The sequence below is a fragment of the Macrotis lagotis genome, chromosome 6 (genome assembly GCF_037893015.1).
Source record: "Macrotis lagotis isolate mMagLag1 chromosome 6, bilby.v1.9.chrom.fasta, whole genome shotgun sequence".
Classification (NCBI taxonomy): Eukaryota; Metazoa; Chordata; class Mammalia; order Peramelemorphia; family Peramelidae; genus Macrotis; species Macrotis lagotis.
Window position 1 is genome coordinate 145,019,075 of NC_133663.1, and position 14,702 is coordinate 145,033,776.

The following is a 14,702-nucleotide window of genomic DNA, read 5'->3' on the forward strand; positions in this document are numbered from 1 at the left end:
CAACAATGGAACTACCTACAAAGAAATCCCTTTTTTTCAATATGACCAAGGACTCTGAATAATTTGTTATTTCACCATGCTAAATTCAGCTGTGAATAAACAAAAATGCCCCCCCCCCTTTAATTAGAAACTAAGCCTTTATGACTGCCTGGATATAACTTTACAGAGAAACTATACTGTCAGTTGAGCAACTGGAATCTCAAAAATAAACTAAAAGCAGGGAAATTATTCTTTGGATCTTTTATTAAAAATAAAATAAAATTCTCACTGACTCCAAATTACCCTTAGAAATATTAAGAAAACCTTGAGAGAAGCTGCAATGATGATTCAAAATGGTTCATGATAAGAAGAATAATGAATTTCTGAAATTATTACCTTCCTTCTGCTCACTAATTTTTTCATTATTTCAGTGCAGTTTTTGCTGTGTTGGAAAATGTCCAATTTCACTAATCAGATTGTTCATTTTATCATACTGCTGCAAGATCCTGAAGGATTTTAGCTCAAGCCATATGCACATATAAAATGCTGGAATTGATTGAAATTTCTGTACTACAGAGTGTATCCATAAGAGAAATAAAAATCATTCTGACAATAAAACTACTGTTTTTACAATACTAGAATTAAAAAATGTGATCAAAATGAAAATTATTATTCCTATTAAAAGTTGTTATTCAGAGGAAACACAGAAAATTCAAAATCTAGAGGGGAAAACAAAGAGAACAACATTCTAAATCAAGTTGTCAGAACATGATTTGTTGAATATTGCTCTATTAGCTATAGAACACTTTTCTTTTATGTCTGTTAAGAGATGTTCTAAAGAAAACTGGCTACAGAAAATATAGAGGTATTTCTTATTTTATAGATATGATAACCATTACTTAAAATACAGAAGAATGACAATGAAATACAGAAAACATTACATAAATATTTTGCATGTAGCTGTCAGTAATCTGAGTGCAGTCTCTTCTCTCATTTATCTTTGCAAGGGCAAGTGAAAATGTTTGATCTGATGGTTTGTGGTTTATATCACAAATGATGAAATTTAGCATTTTATGTAATGGTTATCATGCAACACTTTTGGCATCATTGCATATTATAAAAATGACTGAACTGTAATGTGACAGATAAATGAAAGTCCCAGTGGGGAAGTTTTCCCACCTCCTTTGCCCCCTTGTATAGTTATTCCAAATACAAATATATGATTTGTGACTGAATCAGTAATTGCAGGTACAGAAGGAGGAGAGGACAAAATATCCATCTAGAAAAAATATGTTGAAAACTGAAAATTAACTCGGAATTCATGGCAAGTTTTCTTGTGACCATTTCCTCATTTACCTAGGTTTCACTGGCAAAAGAATTAGTAGCATTTGTATCCAGAGATTTGTTGTGTGATATCTCTCCATGCCTTAGTATGACAAATAAAAGGCAATTGTTGCATTAGATTAAACTTAATGTAATGTATGAGCAGACTGTTTATTTTTCTTAGTGCATGTAGATGTGAGTGGAAATGGCTTGATTTATTCAATTTTGCATCACATGAATCCAAGTGACAATGAGATATATAGTAATAGTTCTTTTTTAATTACTTGTGGTCTATAGAAATAACAACAAGCAAAGAATGCTTTAGCATATTTGAAAGATATACAGTTAGGAATAATGTGACAGAATTGACAATAAAAGTATCAGTTCAACAGTAGAAACATTTATTTGACAACAATATATAATAGAGTAGTGTTTGTTTCCCAAAGAAAATTGCTTAAGCACCCCATTCATGACAAAGAAATATTTCCATTTCCATAAAAATCCACAATGCAAATCTGTATGTAAGGAATTATAGTTTCAAAATTTAAATCTAAGATTAAAATATTAATAGTCTGGGAAACCTCTTGAATCAATATTATATTGTCTCTTTTTTTATGTTCCTTCTTACTTTCTAAAATCATTTGAATTTTTGGTTAAATTTTTGTCCATCTAGCCATAAAAGTAGGTAGAACTATACTTTAACCTATCAATTCTGAGGTACCTGGAGTCAGAAATACATGAGATTAAATTGTATCTCAAAATTATTTACTGTGTGAACAAGTTGCTCCATTCAATCTCATTTTCCCTATAAAAACCAAATAACATGAACATTTTATGATCTTTAGGAGCATCGAATGTTTTAATAAAAGCAAAGTTTAAGATACTAGATAATATTATATATTATTATATGGAACTTCCCAAAGCCCAAAGGATTCCATTATAGTCAGAGAGCATTTTTCATAGGAGAAAAATATAACAACAACAAAACTGGAAACAAAGTGATTTTCCTATCAAATTATTGTGTATTAATGCTATACAATATTATTATTTCATAAAAATATAATACATATAAGAATTTAGATAAATATGAAAATATTTATATGAATAGCAAAGAAGCAAATAAACAGAAGCAAACAAAAATAAAGTAATATGATTGAAAACAACACTTGGTAAATGAAATTCTATTAATAGTTAATACTAAGCATGACCCTGGGTGGGAGTGGGGGGGATGATTAAACACCATTCCCCTATCTTAGTAAAAAGACAGGCATAAACATTTTTGTGCAGATTTTTGTACCAGTTTCTATATAAATAATTGTTTTATATATTTAACTTAACAATTTTTCTTTGTTTTGTGAAAGGATTAAAGACAAACTGAAGATGTGAATAGAGAAATGATTATAAGTACAAGCTATAAAAATTTAAGGGTGTCAATAATGTGAAAAAAAAAGAAAATTATGCGTTGCTGTTTATTGATCATTTGTTGAGTACCTACCAAAGTGTGACATTGTTCTAAACAGTGAGAAAAATAATAGAATATTGAATAAAATCTTTTTCTCTGAATCAATACTTATCTCAATCTCACACAACTTGATAAATTATCAAAATATAATAATAGTTTCCAAATAAAATACCCAAAGTTTTATATATTCATATTTAAAATGTTCTTAATGTTCTTAAGTCTCTATTGATTGGAGAAAAAACCATGCATACTTTTTGACCTAGCAATACCACTACTGGGTCTGTATCCCATGAAAGATTTTTAAAAAGCCATAAATGTACAAAATTATTCATAACACCTCTTTTCTGGTATCAAAAGGTTTGAAATTAGGGTTGTTCATCAATTGTGGAATGACTGAACAAATATGGAGATGTGATTATGTGATTAAGATGAAACAGTATTGTGGTATGAGAAATGAGTAGATTGATCTCTGAAAAACCTGTAAAGACTTATATAAAATGATACAAGTGAAACTGACTTTGTACAAAGTAACAACAATATTTTAAGATGATCAGCTCTGAATGACTTAGCCATTTTCAGCAATGAAATGACTCCAGACAACTCTGAAGGACTGATGATGAAAAAAAGCAATCTATTCCTAGAGAAAGAATTGATGGTGTTTGAATTTTCTCTCTCTCTCTCTCTATCTATCTATATCTATATATTACATATATATATATATGTATATGTATATATATATATATATACATATATATATATATATGCACTTAGTTTCTTGGGGTTTCTCTTTTGGAGGTAGGACTGTTTTCTTTCATAAAATGACTATTATGCAAATGTTTTGCATGAATGTAAATATATAACCTAATTTGAATTGCTTGCTTTCTCCATGAGGATGATTGGGGAGGAAGAAAATGTTTTTAAATGTACCTGTGGATAAATAAAATGTTAAATAAAAAGAAATTAAAAATAATTCTTCGGTATTCCTATTTGATCACACATCCTCCACTTAATGCCCTCTCTACTTTATAAGGCAAGTCCATATTCATAGTTCTATGCTGAGGAGACAAATAGGAGTTAATCTAGTAGATATTTAAGATTTTATGGAGAAAAATTATCAAGGCTTATAATTTTGGAAATTGTTCTTGAAAAAATTGATCTGAAAAATTGTATGATGAATTGAAACCTGCGGCACTCATTAGCTAGAGTATATATGTACCTAAGAACATACATATATGGTGATGGATTCCAAAAGGAGCCTGGGGTATTATGTTGCTTTGGGTTGATTTCACTAAGGAATTTGTTGTTGCTATTGTTTTTCATGTATTTATTCTCAATTGATTGAGAAGATGCTGATTTTACTAGGAAGTAGTGGGAGAAACAGATTAGGAAAAAAAACTGTAGATTTCATCTCTTGCAAACCCCTTTACTCAGTCTGTTGTTTTTTACTCATTACTCAGATTGCGCATTATTTTATGAGGCATTTGATGCAAAATATTTTTATGATGTGCCGTTTCTACTGAGTAAATAAAGTTGAAAATTGGGCATTTTTGCCCTTTATTTGGTTATTTTCTTTATACAAAGTCCTTGGTTATACAGATATGATAAGAATTAGGAAGGATAGTCATAACATATAGGAAAGTAAACTGAATTATTATGTTTCAAATATTTATCAAAAAGCTTATTTCATGATAATGATAAGAGTTTGAAGAAATAATTATTTCTTCAGGTATTTCAAATAGAAACATTTTTTCTCACCAAATTTGTTTTCAGGTAAGTAACATAGATAACATACAAGATAATCTATGTCAGCATTGGATATTAGGAAAAAAGTTCCTAATTTAAAGTAAGAAACCATTGAATCTCTGTGTTACATTTAACCTGGGCAATCTTGGGAGAGTCTCTTCCTTTCCTTGTACCTAAGTTGCTTTGTTTCTCCTATTTTTAAATGATTGAATTCAATTAGACTATATCTAAGGTCCCCATCCACCACAAATATATATAATTCCATGATTTTATGAAGTAATTGGTATCAGTGATCAATAATTTTTATTTGGTCTGAGTGGAATATTAAGAATCACAGTAGAGTTCTGAGAAGATATAAAAACAGGACTTTATAAAAATGATAACTGCTTTTACTTTTAGGATACATTAGAAGAGAAAGTTGCAATTTGAAGTAGTCATAATTATGTTGCATGTGAATCTGAACATTGATATAGGAATGTACAACATGAACATCCAAAAATACTTAGGCTCTTAAATATATTTTCTAGAGTGTATTTCTCTAGCTATTCAGAACTGTAATAAATAGATAGGTGTATCAAATCATTTAAAATTTTATTTGCTTCCTATTTTTGCCAGGCATTTTGTGGATTAAACAATGAATATAGTTGCTTGGCTCCTTCACACTAGTACTCTATATTATATATAATTGGATTCATTTTTCTATTAAGTATATCATTATGATAATAAAGCAGTCTTCACGTGGTTATAATCTTGCCTTTGCTAACATCTACTTTAGATAACATCTTTTGCAATTTGAAGATGAAGGCCTGCTTCAACACATAGGAAGATTGGAACAACCTGTATTGATTCTATTAAGCTATAAAATACCCCAATCTTCTCTCAGACCTAAAGGACCATACTTTTTATACCAGTATTTCCCTGGATTATTAGATGCAAGACCTGAAACAAAATTGTATTTAATGAATTTAATAGGATTATATCGTAAAGTTCATCTTTGAACTCTACAACCCTATGGCTTTTCTGAGACTCATCATTATCAGAGTGGCAGCAAAAATGTGTTTTCTAAGAGACAAAAGACTCATAGATGTTATTGGGATTTCTTTAAGTACCTAGAGGTACTGTAAAGGTCCTGGGGATAAAAGGTCACCCCCAGGTTCTAGACTTGTCATTAATTTGTAGAACATCAAGCCATAAGATGGCCAGCCACAGAACAAAATAAAAATGATGCCTATTTCAACAACTTCACCAAGCCAATGCTTTTAAGAGGGTTATTTGTGCTTACTGAAAATACCAGGCAATATTAATATTCATAATACAAATAAAAACTCAAGCTTTTAGGAGTCAGATTTTGCCTGTTCGTTATTTTATCTGAATTTTTGGTGAGAGGTTAGGATATGGATGAGGAATGAACATTTAATAAGATCCTATAACATTTCTGTACTAAATATTTCACAATTTTTAATTCATTTAATTCTCAAAACACTCCTAGGAAGTAGGTGCTATTATCTTGCTCATTTTATACTTCAGGAAACTAGGAAAGACAGGTGAAGTGACTTACAAAGGATCATAGAGTTAGTCATTGTATTAGAGGAGATTTGAACTGTGATTTTCTTGACTCCAGGGTCAGCTATCTATGTAGTATGTCACACAACTACATTATGATAGCATACTTCTTCAATTCTGTATAGATTTTACTAGTTTGTAATCCTTGCTCTATCTTTCCACTTCCTGCTCACTTCTCAGATCCTAGGATTTTTTTATACAAATAAATTACCTGACAAGACCTGACTTTTGGTTTGCACTCTTGCTTTGAACCCTGGCATTCCTTTTCCCCAAAGGGTGTGTAACACATGTTTAGTTGTGACCTCAATAAATGACATGACAGTGTTGATATAGGAAAAACATACATAATATAGTGGATATCTTTTCAAGAATATCCAATTGTTAATATTTTAATTAAGATGGAAATGTTGTTTTAAATGATAAAAAGATGAACAAAAGTACTTGACTTCAAGAAATTCCAGAAATGTTCAAAAATTTCTTTTTCAATGACTGACTCTTTTATATCTTTTGTATTCTTTTCCTCATCACAACCTTTTTAATTTAATTGAAAAAAGACCCTATTTACCATCTATTCCAGAAATGAGGAAATAGACTGCAGTATTTTTTACTAATAATGGGATTTATGTAGTTACATTGATGAATTGTGATAGACCATTCTGAATTAATTTCATTAATTGAAAATAGACTTCCACGGTTTTCAGGTATTTGAGAGAAATTTATATAATTATTTTAGGAGATAAATCTGGCTGATGTTTGTCGTTTGTTATTTTTCAGGCATTATGGTTCAAAGAATTATGCACTAAGAGAGCTAAATTTCCTCTTCTTAGAGACTTTCTTACTATGGTATTCAGGGAAAAAGATAGTTTATCTTTTTTGGAATCATAAGCTATATTCAACATAATTTACTTTGTGAGCAGAGATGTTCATATCTCTCACAGGGACTGGTGAGGGCTAATGATCTTCTGTTTTGAATGAATGTTTGCTCACACAATATCTCAAACCTTTACTACCTTTTATAGAATTCAGTATTATGGAAGGGATATACCAGATACAACATTTAAAATGATTTAGAAGAACAGCCAGTGTTTCTAAGGAAATCAGCTATGTTTCAATCAGTCTTGTAGCTTGAATCCATTGGTAAACTGAGATATGCAAATAGATAAATAATTTATTAAAAATTTAATATATGTCAGACAGTATTCATATGCATATATACAGATTTACATATTATGTATACATAACACTTGTCGAAATGATTGATATATTATTTATGAGCATAGTTTTTTCTCTGATAGTTCTTCATATAATGGTTCCTAAAATATGGTCCAGAGACCTCCAGTTGTCCCAAATATGACTTCAGGGAATCTTCAGATTAAAAAAATATATTTTTAGATTTACTGATATGCAGATGTTAATTTTTAGTACAGTAAATATTGATAGATATACTAACACACATGAACAAAAATCTCAGAAGGAGAGACCTCTTCAATAATTTTTAAGAATGGGGGCGGCTAGGTGGTGCAGTGGATAAAGAACCGGCCCTGGAGTCAGGAGTCCCTGAGCTCAAATTCGCCTGCAGAGGCTTAATAATTACCTGTGTGGCCTTGGGCAAACCACTTAACCCCATTGCCTTGCCCCCAAAAACCCTAAAAATAAATTATTAATAATTTCTAAGAATGGAAAAGGTGTCTAGAAAGCAAAACATTTGAATAGCTAAAAAGATAGTACCTAACAAATTGGCAATGTAATCAATACTGAGAATGGGGAAGGAGAGACAGAGAGAAAGAAAGAAACAGAGAAATCCGAAGAGAGGCACAGTGACACAAAGAGAGGCAGACAGACAGAGATAGAGACAACGACAGAGAGAGACACAGAGAGTTATGTGCTTATTACGTGTCAGCCATATATAAGAAAACTAGATGGCTTAGCAGATTGAATTCTAGACTCAGAAACAGGATGAAATATCAAATCTGGTCTCAAATGCTCACTATTTGTGTGACTCTGGGCAAGTTACTCTCCCTATTCCTACTTTAATATACTGGAAAAGGAATTGGTAAGGCAGTCACATATTTTTTCCAAGAAAACCCTTTATGGGTTCATGAAGCATCAGGTACAACTGAACAAACAACAATATGCCTGGTACTTTCCTAAGTATTAGGAGTATAAATAAAAGAAATAAGAAATTCAATTCTATTTTCTTTGATATTACTTTTTTTTGTTTGTTTTTGCAAGGCAATGGGGTTAAGTGGCTTGCCCAAGGCCACACAGTTAGGTAATTAGTGAGTGTCTGAGGCTGGATTTGAACTCAGGTACTCCTGACTCCAGGGCTGGTGCTCTATCCACTCTACCACCTAGCCACCCCCAGATACTACTTTCTAAGAAGAAGAAACAATTCTATAAAATTAGGAGAATGTAAGTGGGAGCATTATTATCTGCATGGCAGGAAATTTTAATATTCCAGAGATACAACAGGCATTTTTAGGATGCAAAAGCCATTAATATGAAGGTAGAGAGACAGAGAATCAGGAATAGTTAGGATAGAAGTGAGCATGGATAACTTGGGATTTTTCATGAACTGATTCTAGGCAGGAACTTTTAAGTTTGTAAAGCATTTTACATACATTATCTCCTTTGAGTCTCACAATCACCCTCTAATGTAGGTACTAAAGGTATAATTACTTCCATTTTACAGATGATTAAACTGAAGTTTAGAGGTTAAGTGACTTGTTCATGGTTGTAAACCTAGTAACAGACTTGGGATTTGAAACTAGGTCTATCTGATTATAAACTATTACACAACACTGCCTCTCAATAAATCATTTAGTCCTTATTCAATTGTTTTGGTTTAAAAAATTTGAAATATCTAAATGTGTTGGGTCCTGGGATCTAAAGAAATAAAGGATGTATAGATATTTCCTATAATACTCTACAATATAATTATATAATTGGGAAATAAAATGCATTATAGACATAAGTTTGTGTTGTTTGTATTACACTGTCCCCAAAAGTACAAAAACTGTGAGATTATGACATGAAAGGGTACAGAAATTAATAATAAATATCTGAAATTTTACTATCATTTTATTTACATTATCTCATTCAATACTCATACAACTTCCTGTGTTTTCCTTGTCACATCTTCATTTGACATGAAGTAGTTAAACAGAGAAATAGAATTATTTTTTCATAGTTAGACAGTTTTAATCATTGTATAGTAAGTATCAAAAGCTGGATTCACATCTAAATTGCTTCTGAATCCTATTGCAGGTACTTCCTTAACTCCTTGACTCCACCATCTACCATTCCACTACAGAAACAATGGATTTAGGAATTCAGAGGAGATAAATAGTAGGCTGTTAGATTAGAGGGACTTTTCTAATTGCCACAGTTTTTTTTAAAGCAATTTGGATTTAAGACACAAATTTTCACATCTTACTAAAGTGGTTTCTCTCTCTTTCTCTCTCTCTCTTTCTCTCTCTCTCTCTCTCTCTCTCTCTCTATCTCTTAAATATTCTGGTGGAAAAAGCAATGTTTAAGCCATAAGAAATTCATCTTTTAGTGGCTCTGCCATTGGTTCAATGTTTTTACTAGGCAAGGAATTTAACTTCCTTCTGACTCAATTTCTTCATTTGTAAGATCACTCAGAGATAATAGAATAAATTTTTCTTCTTCCTAGGGAAAAATATTGGACTATGAACATGATTGCATTGAATGTCTGGAGGTTTTTATTATAGATATATTTATCTTTGAGAAGGCACTTAGTCTCACTTGGTTTCCCAAGGCTAAAAATAGGAATGTACTGTCTCATGATTATTTTTTAAGGTTAATGAGATCTGTGCTTGATCCCTCCCTAAATATTAGGGAGTACTCTTACATTGAAAGATGATTATACCCAGAAATGAGTAAAATAATGATCTCATTATTTTCTGACCTGCTTTTTTACAGATACTGACGAATATCAAAATGCTTTGCCAGGATAGATAAATTATGGCTATTCTCTCCCACAAAATCAAAACTTAAAAAAAATAAAAAAGCAATCTTTCAAATGTACATGGGTCTCCTGACAGTTATTCCTATAGTGCACCTTTGATTTATGCTGCACAGTGTAAAATTATGCCATGTGACTCATGTTCCTAGACACAACTCCCATGCCAAAATTATGTCTTTACTCATGAACCCATCCCCAAGTATAGAAATTATGTTATTAAAAGAAAATAGGCTGTAAAATAAATTTGCCCTTTGTAAAATATGAAGGATGAGTGGAGTAGGTGGTGTACCATATTACCCTTTCCACACTTTAATATGAATTGGTTTATTAATCATTTCTATAAGTAACAACTAAATTAGTATCCTACAGATCAAGTTACTGAACAGGAAGATTTTTGCTTGTTTGTTTTGTTTTTGCTTTTGTTTCTGTAGTGGCTCTTTTTGCTTTTCATAGTAAATTGTGGAAAAGAAATTCAAAGATAAGGTGCTTCAAGATGATTTCAAACCTATACACTTAGGACTCAGCATGAAAACATTGAATACTTGAGATGAACACTTAGAGGAAGACAAAAAATTCTTTAATTGAAATGGAATCTCAAAAGATAAGATTTTACTAATTTCAGTTTTTATTCCTGTCTTAAAATACTCAAGCCCCAATATGCCCCATTGTAAACTGGTTTATCTCAGGAGAATAAGGGATATAGAATAATATTAGTACTATTAATATCAACAATAATATATGCATACACAATTTTAGCTTTGCCAAATAACTTTTGAGTTAGTTCATATTCTTCTTATTACTATTGTTATTATTATCATAGGAATTTTTTTTGCAAGGCAATGGGGTTAAGTGGCTTGTCCAAGGCCACACAGCTAGGTAATAATTAAGTGTCTGAGGTCAGATTTGAACTCAGGTACTCCATACTCCAGGGCCGGTGCTCTATCCACTGTGCCACCTAGCCTCCCCCTATCATTGCAATTTTACAGATTAAAATATGAGACTCAGGCATGTAACATGACATTATCATAAACAAACAGATAAAATATTGTTAGAATTAATTCAAGTCCAGTTTTCAATGATCTCAATATTACTTCAAAGTCAACTAAAACTCTACGCTCTCTCTCACCTTCTATACCTAATCATTTCCCAAGAACTATCAATTATATTTTTACATCTATCTTCTCTTGATTTAAAGAAAAATTACCTACTTTAAGTCCTCACCTTCTCATTCATGAAATAATTCTCAACTCTCCAATCTATATTTCTGTAGTTCTAATACTAGTCACAAAACACATTACTGACTATAACACTGTCCTGACAAATAAATTTCAGTCACTCAACTGGATGCCATAAAAATATTTGCCTGTCATTTAAAGTTCTTCACAAATCAAGTCTTACTTATCTTCCAGACTTATTTCATAGTAATTAGTTTCCTCCCCTCACCCCATTTCCCATACACTCCCATGATTTTTATGGCCAGACATAACAGTATAATTCTCAATCCTCATACACATTTTGATAAAATATTATCAATAAAATATTTTATCACGTAGTTTTTTAAGTTTTGTACAGTTTTACCTTAAATGTTTGACTCCCAAGCTCTGTTTTTCAGAATGTGCCACTCTTTTCAAAGATTTATGCAAAAGCCATTTTCTCTATCACTTTTCCTGATTTATTAGTTAGTGCTTAGTACTCCTCATTTAGAAATTCATTCACTTTCATGTTATATATTTTCTTAATTAATTTCCAAACACATACGCAAAATTCCCAAATAGGTCATATCTCTTGTTCCAGTGAAGAACTATTGGACTCAGACCCAAGAGGTAACAAAGAAAAAAAAGGGAAAGATCCTATATTAATGAATATCTGTATATCTATACTGTATTTCTATATGTATACATTTATTTTTATGTTTATATGTGTTCACATATATATATATATATATATATATATAAATACATGTGTTCACACACATATATGATATAGGTGCACACACAGGAGTATTTGTATGAAGCACTTTTTTGCATTGACACTCCCCAAAATAAAAAAAAAAATAAGCAAAACAACTGGAAACTAGGAACCCATCAGTTGAATATTTCGTAATCTTTGAAATATGGTTGAATATTTTTTGTAGTAAGAAATTAAGAAATAGATGAGTTTAAAATTTATGGTAAACTTTATGTAGTATGAAGCAAGAAGAAATTTAACAAATTTGTGAACTTTAATCAATTTATGATGAATGAAGTGAGCAGACCTTGGAAAATTTACACAATAACAACAACCCAGTATAAAGCAAAAGAGTTGAACATTCTAAGAATTGTGATCAATACAGAAGGTTTTTGAAGTTTGGTCATGAAACATGCTATATCTATTTTAGAGATATTATGACTTTAAGATAAATACCAGCATGCATGTTTTGTATATTATAAGAATCACATGTGACCATAGGTTTTATCTACTACCTAAATCAATGAATTTGATTATATCACTTAACAAAAAAGGAAATTCTTTCATTTATATAATATATAATCCCAGTGATTTGGGATGTGAGAGTAATATAATTTATATTTCTCCTTTTTATTTAAAAAAAATTGAATAATACCATAGATACAAAATATTGCAGATGAATTCATTATTTGTAGTTATGCATAACTATCTCATTCTATTAAAGAAAACTTTTCATGAAGTTATCTGTAAATATTTATAATATAAAGTACAAAATAGCAAAAAAAAATTTTAAGTGTCTATATAACCACAATTTATAGTACAGTGATTTTATACATTTTAAGTGATTTGTAAACACTTGTTTTATTGAATTTAGTAGGTGAGAGATATGTAGGGATGACAGGAATTCATCTATATTCGTCTATTTCCAATCATCTATGATATGCTGAAGTATTTACAGAGGTTAAAATCTCTCAATAAAGGTGTGCAGAATGTTTTCATAATGAACTTATAAAGAAAGGGAGTAGATGTTCTGCTATATCCTATGCTCAAGTGAATGCAAAAATCTTTTTCAATGTTGGGAAGAAGAGAGGTTATTAGTTTCATACATAATATGAAGTTAGATCTGTAAGGCAGGGGTGATCATGGCATTAGGGAAGAGGAGATGAAAGATAGTTATTGTAGATATAGAATCAAAAATAACTTGAAAAATTCAATCTTAGGAGACTTAGTAAGTGATTTTAGTTACAAATTTACAAAGTTACAAATTTGGAATTTTGAAGTTGGAGGTGAGAGATAATATCTTTGTATGGAATATATTGAGTTTGAGTTGTAAGAGTTGAATTTAGTGAGGATATGTCTTATAAATGGATGGAAATATAATTCTGGAACATTAGAGCACAGTTAGGACTACAGGCATAAATATCTGAGGTTTTTTTTTTTTTGTTTTTTGTTTTTGTTTTTTCATAATAGTTAGAGGTGAATTCATTCCCAAAGAGTGTAAAGCACAGTCAGAAGAAGAAAGCCTAATGTCAGAATATTTTTTGAGGAAAGACAGATTCAGAGTAAAGGCCAGGAAAAACCAGACACTCTCTAGCAAAGAAGTCAGCTTGCCCTCAAAAATATCACTAAAATTTTAGTGAGTCTATCTTGCTATAATCTGCAACATATTATGTGAATGTGAGTTAATATTTAGAAAATAAGTAGTGATCACAAAGATGGGTCCCATCAAGAGCAGTTTACAACAAATTAAATTCCTTCCACATTTTTAGCGGCTTACTAAACTCATTCTTCAAGAATTTCTACAGCTACAATTAGTATGACTATAAAAACAGCATGTCAAAGGGCATATTTAAAGCTGTGATTTGTGATAAATCTAAACTATAATTTCTGACCAAGTACTACTAATCCCTAAAGAGGTTTGTTCAAGGATAATGCAAAATCAAAGAAACAAATGGTTCATTCATGTAGAGAAGTTATTGTATCATCATGTATTCCTCCTTTTTATTTTGAACTAGTTATTACTGATAGTGTTTTTCCTTCATTCTTGAATAAGATCATGACATCAAGCGTGATGCCATGAGAAGCACAAAAATTAGAATTGAGTGAGAGGGATGCTGTGTTAAGTCACTAGTCTCACTTTCTTCTCTAGAACCATCTGGGTCCAGCAGCCAGAGGTGAACCAGGATGACTGGAGATAGTCCTGAATGCTAGGAAATCAGGGTGAAGTAACTTGTCCAAGGTCACAGAGCAAGTGGCAAGTGTCTGAAGTCAGATTTGAACTCAAGTTTGTAGCATCGAATGTTTATGGTGAAAGGTGTTGGTAATGGTGACTGGATGATTTTGAACTACTATTTAGGCAGGGGAAAAAAATGACCTTTCCATAACTTTCCATTTCCATTCCCTTCATGTGGCTGTGAGCAGAAAAGCTAGCTAGAAAATAATCCTGAAGGCTTTTTATTATTGATATTTTATTTTTCCAAATACATGCTATAAAAGTTTTTCAACATTCATCCATATAGCTATGTATATTTAGAAATTTTAAAATTCCCTTCTACCCTCCCTTACCACCCCCTCCCCTCAGTGGCAAACTCTTGAAGACTTAAAGCTCAGAAGGTAGAATGACAAATCTAGTCAGCAATGGCTATGAGATCAGTATGGTAGAAGTCAATACTGAGATGTACTGCAATAATCAACAGA